Consider the following 13,082-nt stretch of genomic DNA (forward strand, 5'->3'; position numbering starts at 1 on the left):
GAATGACTTCTCTCAAACTGTTGATTTCTATCGTATTGTCAAATTCAGCATACAGGATGACGTTCACCATATTATCTGCGCTTCGATTTTCTGCAAACTGAATTGAGTTTCACTGTAACTTTCCCTTTGGTGAATGGAATATTTTGTCCCAGATCTCCTTTTATAGCAATGTTGACAGTGTCCAAATACGACTTACTGACGGGCAAATAATGAGGATGTACAAATTCGCGGTGTACTTGATAGGTGTTTCCACCTTCCTGATCACTGGTCGTGGCACTATCCACTTTGAAAGGAATGACACGCAGTAACGGTACGGAGGTGTGTCCCACCACGTTGTACTCCACCACATCGGAATACACAAAGATCAAATTCAGTCCTTGGTTCAGTTCTACCGGGTTTCCAAAAGCTCTGTAAAAATCAATATTACTGTTGATCTTGGGGCTCAAATTGTTTGCGACCATTTCTGCATGCCCACCCAAACTTTCAAACAAACTACCATTGAACCTGAGGGACAATGTGTCCGTATCTTGAAATTTGATCATGAGACGATGAGCCACTTTATGGTACTCAATCTTCACACTTTTTTTGGCTCTGTTCAGTGCTTTGCCAAAGGCTAAGTTGAACCTGTCCGCAGTAGTGTCCACCAAATGTTCACCACTAAAATAAAACCCTGACGGAATTTTCAAGGTGTAGATAATGAAGGCTAGATTGCTGGCTGGTCTTGTGTCCCCTAAAAACCCGATTTTATTGATTTCTTCTTCCAAATGGGCATTCAGGATTTCCACGTGGAAAGTGTTTTGCTTTTCGGTGATGTTTTGGATTTGTGTAGGGTGAATCATTTTCACTAAAGCCATTTCCCAATGGGCTTCGTGATCTAATTGGATGGCCTGAGGTAATTTGGCCGTGTAACAGCACAAAGTGTTGTTGGGAAACACCTCCATGGAACTGTCACTGGGTAAGGTTAAGTAAAATTGGTTGTTATTGTTCATAATTCCAGAGTTCTGTGACTGTCCGAGGGGTTACTGGAAGCCAGAGGCGTGTCTCCGCTCAAAATGGGGTTGTTGTTGTTGTTGTTAGAGTGGTGACTGACACTGGACGCAAGATTCCCGTTCTCCCCGTTCGAGGGGAATTTCAGGAAGGGATTGGGAAGCAGGTAACCGATGCAACTGCTCAATAAAATGGTCCACAATTGTTTGTCTCCTTGTTGCAAACTCAAATTGGCGATGACTGCCCCGATGACACAATACACCACGAAGATTTGGCAGAAAATGACGATTTGCGTTTTAGGCACACGTTCTCCACACCACACCCACAAGGGTTGTTTTTGTAAATCTTGCAGAGAAGAACTGGGTGAAGGAGTGATCGCAGTAGATGAATCTGTGTGAAAGGGCATGATGGTCACTTCTTTTTATAGTCGATGACTTGCGAAGCGTCGATCCAAGAATCAAAACTGGGTGGATATCCTTTCCAACGTACTTTGACTTCTTTGACACGTCGTTTGCCCACTTTACGGGTTCTGCGTTCGAGAATGCCTTCGATGTCGTACACGTCTTCTTTTTTGGTGACACGACTTGATTTGAAATAAGTACGGGCTAGCGTTTTGGGGAGAACTTAACATCCATCGCTGGCTTGCTGAGCACCTTTTTCCTCCTTTACCACGCTCGGACATCGTACACGTGGCAGAATGTGGAACGATTTCCACCTGCCACACGCCCATGTGTCCTAATGTGACGTCATCGCTACCGACCAATCGTAGCGGGCTTTACATACTGCTTGGGTTGACACCTGAAGCATTTCAAACCAACTGAGAAAAATGAGCGTGTGGTGAGACTATTCCCACTCATGTTTAAAGCCTTTCCGTCAGGTTGTTAAGGACTAGTTAGTCCTACACCTGAGTGGCTAAATTTAAAAGTAGTCTGTGAGTACATAAAAGCCTGGGGGATGAGGCTCTCTTTCCTTCTCCACGAGTAATTAAAAATCACGCGGTGCGTGATTAAACCAGTGATACATGCTCCATTGGAGCGAAAATCACTTTAATTCAAGTAAGCAAGCAAGCAAGTTCGGGTGCCGTCTCTAGCACTCTTGATGACACCAACTGTCTGGGTTATTTTCTTTCTTGCAAGCCCCTATGTTCCACTTCTGTTTGTGATAATAACTTGTGATACTTCACATTTTCTAAAGTGGAAATCTTTACAAGCCGTACAAAATACAAAACTTATATGACTTTGGCTTTTGACACTTGCACAGACTCTTCACTTTATAAGTGTCACGAGAAAATTGTATATCCAATTTTTACCATTTTCCAAAACACGTACACACTAGCAGCTTGACCAGAAATATGTACATCTTGTTTTGTGGGTAAGTCACAAACAAGTCCAAGCATATATAGGTGATCATGAACGTTAGGAATATCCCCTGATTGTTTCAGAAATATCAAAGCTTTTATGTGCATTTTCCCTTTTCCACTCTATATTAGTGCTTAGATTTGTTCCAAAAAAGAAAAAAATAAACGAAACAGTTTTGAAAAAAAACAACTGAATTTTGAATTCAGATTTCTCTCTGTTTATAATTTTTTTCAAGTTGATGGTGCATGACAGAGTACATTCGCCTACCTTTCCAAAGTGAGAGACATTTCTTCACATGTCATTGCCTTTGTTAAATTCGGTTTCATTGCTTAGTTATCGTTAATCTTTAATTTTTTGATGCGTTTCATTTTGATAGAAGATTTAAGGCTTTCTAGTGTTGTAACGGTATTTATGTTGTTTAGTCTGTTGATGAAATTATCTATAGCAAAGTGCTTAAGATTTTTCAGGTCTTTTTTATTTCAAGCCCTACAAAAGGAGACCAAGTTTGTCTTGAAAGAGGATTGAAACTCTAAATTACACAGGCGTGAAGGAAAACATCGTTGTGTTCATTCTAATCATGCTTGCCGTATCTCTTTGTGTTCTAGAGGTCATATTTCTTCTTAAGTAAATACACGCATCAATAGACAGATAGATTGGGTCATCATCCTTGAGGTTCACTGTACTTTCGGTTCTTTACTTCATACAAACCCCAAATTTATTAGTTTGAAGAAGAAAAAAAATATAACATGCCCCTCAATACTGTAACACGTCTGTTCTGACTCTACCGATGTGAGTGTGAGTGTTTATGTTAAAATGTTTATGTAAGATATAAAAAAATGGTCAGCTTGAAAACGCGAACCAATACTGTGACGCTCAGTATTTTGATGTGGTAAGAAGAAATGGTACAATACACAAAGAGGGCTTGTAAGTTCACATTCCAGTCTGTCTGCACTGTAATGGTAACAACGCAAGAGCTTAGGGATTATTATGCCACACAGTCCTAGAACAAAACAATGCATCACCCGTTGTAAGCCATTTCATTGGCTATACTTATTTTCTTACCGCGTTCACTTCGAATTGACTTGAGTAGCTATTTACACAGTGACGCGAATGGCCATGCTTTACTGGGTCTATCCTATAGGCGATTTATATAAAAAAATATTTAAAAAAATTAAACTAATGCACGAACAATGGTACTATGGGCGATCCAATGGAAATTGTGTCCGTCTTATTGCAAAATACATCAACATTTAATTTAACCGTGCAGATCGCTAGAACAAACCTCTAATAATACACATTTTGAAAAGTGTTGTGTGACACGGATCGCCATTGTCGCTTGGTGTCTGCTTTCTTCTTCGAAAAGAGATCGTTTCGTCTTGACTATACAAAATTAATTTGACTAAGTTTTACGCACTACTTGAACTCATACATTTCACGTTGTAGGTGTAAGCCGTCGTTCTCAGTTTTCTGGAAGTTCGTTTTTGCGTTTCTCAGATGTGATAGTATTTTTTATGGACCGAAGGAAATTTCTTTTGGCGTGAATCAGGACTCGTGGTTTTGTGGCATTATTGGAGAGCATTGATGAAAGCTCAGTTATGTCGTCTTCGAGATCGCTGACACGGATTTGAGCTAACACTTCAGGTCTTGTGTGAGGCGACACGGCACGTCATTGCCTTTTACTTTCTCAATGAAATCGTTTCATCTTATTGCAAAATTACATTTGACTAGGTTTTATACGCAGCAGGTCCCTGTATATAAGGAGAGTGTCTTAGCGTCAGAGTATTCATTCCACTCTCAAACGATCAAGAAGATGGAAGAGTCAGCACAGATCGACCTGCTGGTCAAATATATGCTAAGAGTCATACGAAAGCATAATTCACAGGCGAAAGTGGCAAACAAACTTACTCTTTTGGTCGTTGATTTGATGAGAGTCATACGAAAGTGTGTAAGTGCTGATGAAGTTTGCTATTTCTGCAAAGGTAAATGGGTATTTGTCTCCAGAATACCTGCTTCGTCTAAGAAAGAGAGACAAAAGTCAAGATACCTAATATCGTTATCAGGAGAAAGGACACTGGGATTCAGAGTGCCCTAAGAGAAAAGAGAAGAAACAGAAACAAGACGAAAAAGAGACGAGGGATTCAGAAGAAGAAGAAATTGAAGATAAGGAAGAACTTGTGCCAGTGAAGACATGGAAATGGAAAAATTGGCAACTTGAGCCGATGCGTTGGCCCTGATGTGAAATTTCATACTACCTTCTAAAAGAGAATAGACCAGAAAGAAAACGTAAGTATCTCTTGGTCTTGACATTGTATAATAAGGATGGCGTGTTTTGCTTTTACTCACACTTTATGAAATTGTGCTCTTTCACCTCTCTCTATCCCTCTGGATCATGTTTTAGTTAGAATTGAAATGGAAGGATGTTTTCCTTCACGCACGCTCTTTAGGCATGCAAGTCGGTAAACAATAGTCAGTCTATTAATCCATCATTTTGTGTCTTGATGTTTCCTAAATCACACACTAATGCCATAAAATAACGGGTTAAATGGGTTTTGTAATGTTGGGGGTGGGGTGGGATGTAGGTGTTTGGCAGAGTTGGTCATTGCAGGTGAGGGCTTAGGTGGTTTCAAAAAACTTTTTCTTCTTCACTCTGTGTTGATGGAATATAATGGGTTGTTTTCTTCACTCTCTGTTGATAGTATATATAAAGGGTTATTTCTTCACTCCGTGTGGATAGTATATAATGGTTTTCTTCTTCTTCCCTCTGTGGTGTGCGTGTGTGTGTGTGTGTCTGTGTGTTCGCGTACGTTGTGTAGATCGTAGATTTGGTTGTTTTTGTTTCTTCTTCCTCCCGAGTGTGGATAGTATATTTGGGGTTTGTATGCGTTCGCGTACGCTTGTATGGATAGTATATTTGGTTTTGTTTTCCCTCCCTTCCGTGTGGATAGTATATTTGGGGTTTGTATGCGTTAGCGACGTTGTGTGGATAGTATATTTGGGGTTTGTATGCGTTCGCGTAAGTTTGTATGGATAGTATATCTGGGGTTTGTATGCGTTCGCGTACGTTTATGTGGATAGTATATTTGGGGTTTGTACGCGTTAGCGACGTTGTGTGGATAGTATATTTGGGGCTTGTATGCGTTAGCGACGTTGTGTGGATAGTATATTTGGTGCTTGTATGCGTTAGCGTACGTTTGTATGGATAGTATATTTGGGGTTTGTATGCGTTCGCGTACGTTTGTATGGATAGTATATTTGGGGTTTGTATGCGTTCGCGTACGTTTGTATGGATAGTATATTTTAATTTTGGTTTTATTCTTCGATCTGTCTGTGTGTGTGTGTGTGTGTGTGTGTGTGTGTGTGTGTGTGTGTGTGTGAGAACGTCTGGATAGTATATTTGTTGGTTTTTTCCTCTTCCCTGTGTGAATAGTATATTTTGGGTTCGTTTTTTCTTCTTCCCTCTGTGGTGTGTGTGTGTGTGTGTGTGTGTATTGGTATCTGTTTGTTCCTATAAAACTCCCTTTATTCCTATCAAATACATTCTACCTACCTACCTACAGTAGCGCGTATTCAGGTCAGCCACTTGCAACACTGTTGCCATTTATCCCCTAGTTTCCAATACAGTGACGTCACTGACGCTGAAAATTTTGAGACTATAAATATGGACTTGGGGTTTTCCACAGGTTGTAGCTATACATATGTACTAGAATTCATAAACAGGAACGTCACTCAAGCTGAGGCTATTAAAAGATAGTGGGGTTTTCCAAAGGAATAACCCACAAGTTGTAGCTATAAATAGATAGTGAGATTTCATAGGAATTTCAGCTGATTATAGCTATAAATAGATACATGAGTGTTTATCCACGATCGTCACACAAGTTGATATTGTAAGCAGTTACTAATTTTATCCATTTTAGTCTAAACCATTGTAACTTAATTTTCGGGGATATGTTTATTTTCCTTTACATTCTGGGACAATTTCGTCATTTTAGCGTTACTTTTAGTCACATCCATTTTGTCGTTGAGCATTTCCTTGATTATAGCTATTTATAGCATCATTACAATTATGCAAATTTTTGAACACCCCAGCAAGATTTCAGGTCTTGGTAATGCTTTATATATAAATCTCACGCTTGTACTAGTGTATGTATGTCTCTGTCTCTGTTGTGTTTGACCCTCTACCATCATTGTCCCTAGACAGTCCCACCATGTTCAATTCCCCTTGACGCTATACAGACCCACCATGTTCAATTTCCATATGTTAAATTCCCTTTGAGGCTAGAGTTGCCCAAGACTTTATCCAATGTTAAATTTCCCATTGTCCCTAGACAGCCCCACGATCTATTCCCCATGTTCAATTTCCCCTTGTCGCTAAACAGGCCCACGATTTATTCCCATGCTCAATTTCCCTTGTCGCTCAACAGACCCAAAATATATTCCCATGTTAATTTCCCATTGTCACTAAAGTGACCCAGGGGTTTTCGTAATGTTAAATTTCCCATTGTCGCCAAAGTGACCCAGGGTGGTTTTTAATGCTAATTCCCATTGTCTCCAAAGTGCCCCACTTCACTACTATCGACGTGTGTTTGTTTCAGCTCCACACCAAGGAGTCAGGTACATATTTTTGCAATGAGTTTTTTTTTATATAAAAAGTATCACTGTTTTTTACCAGTTAGATCTAGGATACTGTCTCAAACGATTCTTTGGGGCCCCGAGTGGCCGAGTGGTCTAAAGCACTCTCCGTTACGGATAATTGCCATCTCACCTCTGTCTGCATGGGTTCTAGTCTCGGATTCAGCCAATGTGGTATGTGAGAAAGCTTGCCAGTAGCGTATCGTGGGTTTGTGGTTCTTTCTGGGGTTTTCCCGGGTTCTTCCTCCACCATTACTACAGGCCGCCATGTCGTGTGCTGAAAAATGGCGTTAAACCCTACAACAACATCAACAACAATAAACGATTCATTATACTAAAATCTTACTTTCATTATCAACCAATCCTGTCCAGTCAGATCCGAAATGCTCTTGAGTCCGTTATCATAAATCAAAAAGATGTGCTTAGTTTGGGGACAAAGTCATTTCATTAGACATATATTTGCTGGAGTTTTACAATTTGTACATGCAAAGACTACATTTACGAGTCTATGCTCTTAAAATAAGTAACAAAAAAGAGTGAAGACAACAAGCGTTTTTAAATTTAACAAATAATTTAGTTCCCAAAATACAAAGTGAAAAATGAGAAAAAAAGAACTTACGGTATTGTGAATTAAATTGAAAAATAATACAAGAATTAAAGACAAAAAGTCCTAGCAATACAAATGTCCTGAATAAAACTCAATTGAATACCAGAAGACTGGAAATATATTACATGTCATAAGGAGAATAGGAAAGTTCGTAGAGAGGCTACTGAACATAGAGGGCTGCTTTATTTCTATACAGGAAAGTACACAAGAAATCAAACATTTCCGGACAATATCAATTCCAAATGTCGATATGCCTATCGATCTTTGCCTGACTAAGCGGGACAATATAGGTATCGATTCTTAAATTCAGAAAGTGGATCTCCATAAGTACCTAATTGCCCTTAACACAAGTGTCATAACTAAAACCATATACGATGCCAAGGAAAACAACGGCGACCGGACATTGTTGCGACTGGACCTCGACAACGCACATTACAACATTCCACATAAGTTGGTGAACTTTAATCCAGAAAGTTCAGCACATACTTCAGCAATACCTCGATCGCTTCAAAATGTACTTGACCGTTTCAAACTACACAACAGCAACCCGACGATATTATCTTCAGCTTCCATGAATCCCCTTGCTGAGTCAGACGAGAACTTCAAATATGTTAGTTGGAGTTCGGCAACATCCTACAAGTGCCTTCATATATGATATGAAAGTTACATTCATGTTAGTGCCTGAAGAAAGGATGATGTAAGAAGATCTTGGAGACAAGACTAACTGAGCAAGGATGAAGTAAAAGTCATCTAAGTCAAGAAGCCTGGTCCAGAAGGAAGGGATGGTACAATACAGATAGATAGAACCTTAACAACTCAGTCAAGAAGCCTGGTCCAGAAGAAAGGGATGGTAAAAGACAGATAGATTGAACCTTAATTCCTGAGAGCGCTGTGGGTCAGTTACGAAATGCTCTAGGAAAGGCGAACCGCATCTGATGGTCAAAACCGGTTGCAGTGCATATATATGACCATTCATGAATTCTCTGTAATCCTAAAACAATGATTAGTCCAAACGTCGATGAGCACTTTGTAATCCAATGAATACAAAGTTAATAAAAGATTTATCTCGAGCTTAATCTGAACGCTAATGAAGTTATAGACAGGAATGGACGAAAAGAACTTTATCCAAAAAACGGTACAATTAGTAAAAAAGGATGTGGGTCATTTTCCCAATAAAATCGTAAATAAAAATTAAAAATCCATGTCAACATGTATACAATAAGTTAAAACACAAACTCCTGCTGTAAAATCGTGACAAAATTTAGCTATTTTAATATGTTCATTACAAATGACCTTTACGGTGTACAATCTTGGATAAAACAAAACATAAACAAGCGTTTGCTGTTAATCTCTTTTGGCGATTATTATTATTATTATTATTATTATTATTATTATTCCATAAAATATATGTATTTTGTTATTAAACGGATTGCATCTATAGCCAGAAATCAGTGAAAATGTTGAATCGTGAACAATAATGTGATGTCATTCCAAGCACTAATTATATTTCATACCAGTGTGTGCGTGTGTGTGCTTGTATGTGAGAGAGAGAGAGAGAGAGAGAGGATCGTGATTCACATTTGTTCAATATGCTTCAGTAATACTTATTCATGTCATTCAGGACTTCATGACATTTTATTGCTATTCTTAAACTGTAAGCATTACCCATAATCAGTCTTTACTTTCACGTAAAAATGTTCAATAAAAACAAAAAAAACAAAAAAAACTTTCAACAAAACCAATCATGTATTATGTTTAAGATATCCAATTGAAAGCAGCAGTAATTACTATACTAAAATGAGGGATTCTGGGTTAACAAATTGTTGCTGCATTTCATACAGGTATTATCATTATTATAAAGCATTTGTTATTCATCGTGTGGTCTGTCAGTAGTGAATAGGGATACCCTACGGACAATGGGAATTAGCATTACAGAACCCCTTGGGACAATCTACGGACAATGGAAATTTAACATGGCGAAAAATCGTGGGACAATCTACGGACAAGGGGAATTTAACATGGGAATAAATCGTGGGACAATCTACGGACAAGGGGAATTTAACATGGGAATAAATCGTGGGACAATCTACGGACAAGGGGAATTTAACATGGGAATAAATCGTGGGACAATCTACGGACAAGGGGAATTTAACATGGGATTTTTTTTTTTTTAAATTTTTAAAAAAGGGGTAGGCAATTCAAAGACTATCTCTTTTCGAGAAATATGGCTGGCCCTGAAAAGGGCCTTTGGGTTTTCTTCTTCTTCTTCTAATTTCTTCTTTCCCTCCACCAAGTTCTTATTTTATCTCCTACACTCTTCTTCTCTTTCTTTTTTTTCTTCTCCTCCTCCTCTTCTTTCTTCTTCTCTTCCTCCTCTTCTTTCTTCCTCTTTTCATTTTCTTCTTCTTTTTCAATTTTTTCATTCCATTCTCTCATCCTTATCCTTTCCTCTTCATCCTCCTTTTCCTCCTTTATTTCTTTTAACAGATCACTGATGATTACCTTCATTTTTCGTAAATTGTTTATCTCCATCTTCACTCTATGGGGACTATATGAGTAGTGATCCTCGTTTAGGTTAACCAACATTTGCTCAAACATTCCTAAATTGTCCATGACGTTTTGCAATTTTTCCATTTTGTTAAGGTGGTTTGAAGCCATCTTCTTTTTTATTCTTTGCAGAATGGTTTGAACCACGAATACTGTGGGTTCTTATACAAAAAGCGCGGACGTGATGGAAAACATCCCCTAAAACATAAAATGGATCTTACCTATATCATAACCTAACAACGTGCGGACGTGAAGGAAAACATCCCCACTTTTCTCATTTCATATAATCAAACCCTAACTATACTCTCCACATACTCTAAGAAACAATAAAGAAACCCATAATCTACTATTCACACCAACCTACTTCATCATTTACAAACACAAACTCACAAACACATACACTTCCACTATTAATAAAGAGTTAGTGTTTATTTTCACACTACTCTACCTACACACATTGGCAAATCGATAGTTATTTCTTTTCTAGAGTATTGGGTAGCCCTGAAAAGGGCTGTTTTGTTTGGAACTTCATGGGCACCTGGTTAATGGTGGCACCTTCCAGGCCTGGCGCCACATACACATCTTATCCCCCAGTTACTTTTTACCTTTTTGGGGGAGAGAGCAGAGGCAGGATATGTCGCTTCAGAATCCCAATTTTCACTCTCTGGGATTTTGAAATTTCTTCTCTCCTTTTCCTCCTCCTCTTCTTTGTTTCTTCTTTCCTCTTTATATCTTCTTTCTTCTTCTTCTTTTTTTCTTCTTTCCTCCTCTCTTATCCTTCCCTCCTCGACAATGGCTTCCGCGGCCAGTTCATTTAATATGCGCCTGGCATATTCCAGATGCACATGAAGTTCCAACAGTTTCTCCAGTCTCGTGTTCATTTTTGGTGTTGATCAATCAACAAGGGTAGCTGGACTGCCGAACGAGTTTCATTTTATACTGAAAGCGCGGACGTGAAGGAAAACATCCCCTAAAAACATAAAATGGATCTTACCTAGATCATGACCAAAAAACAACAACAACGCGCGGACCTAAAAGAAACACTCACTCACGTTTTTATGCTACCCATCACTTCAATAGACTATCCACATACGCAAGGCAATCCAATCTAACCCCAAATATACACCTCAAGCACCCCCAAAAAAACAAACAAACATCATTTTAATCTACTATACACATCAATCTATTTTTTCACTTACAAACACTAACACACCAACACATACCCTCAAAATTTTTAAGAAAGAGTTAGTGTTTATTTTCACACTACTCTACCTACACACATTGGCAAATGGATCATTACTTCTTTTCTAGAGTATTGGGTAGCCCTGAAAAGGGCTGTTTTTTGTTTTGCTATGGCATTCTTTTTTAGTTTCTAAGAATGCGATGTCCTCTGAGGATAGACTTTCTGGCAATAGGTCTGCTTCTTCGGAAAGAGAAGAAGAATTCTTTGGTGTCGATACGACAATCGACAAAGCCTCTGTCAGCTTCAGGTTGTTGCTGCTGCTGTTGTTGTTGCTGCTGTTGCTGCTGTCTCTGAAGTCTGTACTTCTCTGTCCATTCTTCTTTCTCCTTGTTCATTTCTTCTCTGAAGAGCTCTTCTATCAGGTCTTCAGTGATTTTTAACATTCTCACATTCTCTATTTCTTCTGGCTTCGGTATCAGACTGTGTCTGACCCTATGCAAATTCACGTAGGCTTCGTTGAGCTTAGCTAGTTTGGAGCACATCTTCTTAGGAGGATGAGTCGACAATGGATGGCTAGACTGGGAACAACCCGGTTCTTAAAGTTAAAGCGCGGACGTGAAGGAAAACATCCCCACACGGTTTTCGAGCCGCAACGTTCATGAGAGGGATAGTAAGAAATGAAAGAGCATCAATCCAATATTCTTATAGCTAAACTAACCACAAAGGCATTTTTTTCAAAACACAACATTTTTATTCAAAAATCACTTAACACTAAACAACAACAACTCTAACATTTTTTAACATTAATCCAACACTATAACATCTAACAATTTTTTTCAAATCACAAACATTTTTTTCTTCAAATACCATCTACTTTAAACAAGGCTGACAACGTTGTGAATGAAATTGTGATTTCCACTGTTGGAAATCATTAGGCCATTGATGGACACTACGTTTCCTAGCTTGAGACAAAAGATAAGCATAATGGTCACAAAACCATCGATCTACTTTCACATCGTTTCTAGCAGAAGAACGAGGATCAAAATGAGTCACTAAATGTTCTAAGGAATAGCCCAGGCTGCGATGATGCAGAAAATACACACAGTACTGTCCACACACCAAGGAATCTGTGCCTTGTAATTTCACGTTATTGAATCGGGTGGTTTGAGCATTTCTTCTCATAAAGTCGATGATATCGTCTTCCAAAGGGGGCAATCCGTACGAATCAAAATATTCCACACATCCTTCTTGAGGAAAGTAGACGGCTACCCAGTGGGTTCCTGGGAGATGACTTTCGTCCGTGTTGATCACGTAAGCTTGATGGTCTTTAGGTTTGCGATGAGGGAGTTCATCTTTAGCACAGACGACAGGATTCCAAGAAGCCGTATACGAACTATGGTTCAAAAGGTAATAAAGTTCCCAGGTATCCATTGATTTGTGTTTTTTTCTTCTTCACAGGTAATAATAAGTCGTCAATTCGATCCTGACTTTTTGCTTGAAAATGTCTGACGAATAAACGGTTATTCGTTCTGTTTCCTCACTCTGATTCAGGAGAGCTTCGATACGATGGATCTCTTGAGTGGTTAATGGTGGACAAGAATGTTCACGCAAGTCTTTATACCACTGGTGCAACACGTCTTTGTTTGAGATGAGACTCCAAGCTTCGTCCAGATACTCGTCCAATTTTTCTTCTTGACTCAACATCAGGCATTTATCGTGTTGAATTTGACTGGGATGATCGTTTTGACATCCATAACAATTTTTCTTGATC

This window comes from Sinohyriopsis cumingii, chromosome 5 (genome assembly GCF_028554795.1).
Source record: "Sinohyriopsis cumingii isolate HCF-2022 chromosome 5, ASM2855479v2, whole genome shotgun sequence".
NCBI lineage: Eukaryota > Metazoa > Mollusca > Bivalvia > Unionida > Unionidae > Sinohyriopsis > Sinohyriopsis cumingii.